A 1,577-nucleotide genomic window follows, 5' to 3' on the forward strand; every position below is an offset into this window, starting at 1 on the left:
GAGACAGTGTCTCACTCTGTCACCCAGGCTGGAGTGCAGTGGCGTGATCATGGCTCACTGCAGCCTTGACCTACCCAGCTCAAGCAATTCTCCCCACTCAGCCTCTTAAGTAGTTGGGACTACAGGTGAATGCTACCATGCTTTAATTTTTTTTTTTTTTTTTATAGAGACAAGGTTTCACCATGTTGATCAGGCTGGTCTTGAATTCCTGAGCTCAAGTGATCCACCCACCACGGTCTTCCAAAGTGCTGGGACTAAAGCTGTAAGCCACACCGTGCCGTGCGCCTCATACTTTTTATTTAAGAAATGCCAAGAGTCAAAACAAACATTATTAACATTTTGGAGATGGGTACTCAGGAGTTTATTATGTTATTTTTTATACTTTGTATTTATTCATTCAACAATACTCAGTGAGCACCTACTATGTGTCAGGCATTTTGTAGGCTATGGGGATACAGCAGTGAATCAAAAAGACAAACATTCCTGCCTTCATGGAACATCTCTATGTTTGAAACGTGTATAATTCCTTGTATGTATGTATGTATTTATTTTTGAGACAGAGTCTCGCTCCGTCGCCCAGGCTGGAGTGCAGTGGCTGGATTTCAGCTCACTGCAAGCTCCGCCTCCCAGGTTTACGCCATTCTCCTGCCTCAGCAGCTGGGACTACAGGCGCCGCCACCTCGCCCAGCTAGTTTTTTGTATCCTAATCCCAGCAGCCATGGGCACCATCCCCACCTCCCCTCCTCAGGAGAGGGGGCATCCTTCCACACTCCCCAGGGCAGGATCCCAGGTGCCTTGCTGTCCCCTAGCCCTCACTGCCAAACACCAAGTTCCACCAGTTTACCCTAAGGTCTGGGACCACAACTCCAGTTCAGGCCCTCAGCATTTTATACTCAACCCACTAAAGAGCCACTCACTGGCCTCTCCAACTCCAGATATAACTCCCCAACAGTTCTCCACGTGGCTGCCTAAAACACCCACATTTGGCCATCACATCCCTGCTTAAATACCATAAAGCCTGCCAAGTGCGGCGGCTCACGCCTGTAATCCCAGCACTTTGGGAGGCCGAGGCAGGCAGATCACCTGAGGTCAGGAATTCAAGACCAGCCTGACATGGAGAAACCCCATCTCTACTAAAACTACAAAAGTAGCTGGGCATGGTGGCGCATGCCTGTAATCCCAGCTACTGAGGAGACTGAGGCAGAAGAATCACTTGAACTCAGGACGTGGAGGTTGCAGTAAGTCAAGATCATGCCATTGTACTCCAGTCTGCACAAGAGCAAAATTCTTTCTCAAAAAAATAAATAAATAAATAAAACAAAAACACATAAAGCCTCCCTGATACTCATGACACTCACAGAAGGACGCCCAAGCACCCACACACAGCCCCTAACCTTTGCACAGGTTGCATTGTCTCACGCTTGAGGCTCAGACACACACCAGCACTTCCAATCCCCTGCACATTCCTGACTTTTTCTTTTTTTTTTTTTTTTGAGACGGAGTCTCGCTCTGTCGCCCGGGCTGGAGTGCAGTGGCCGGATCTCAGCTCACTGAAGCTCCACCTCCCAGGTTCAAGC

The sequence above is a fragment of the Colobus angolensis genome, unplaced genomic scaffold (assembly GCF_000951035.1).
Source record: "Colobus angolensis palliatus isolate OR3802 unplaced genomic scaffold, Cang.pa_1.0 Scaffold187, whole genome shotgun sequence".
Taxonomy (NCBI): domain Eukaryota; kingdom Metazoa; phylum Chordata; class Mammalia; order Primates; family Cercopithecidae; genus Colobus; species Colobus angolensis.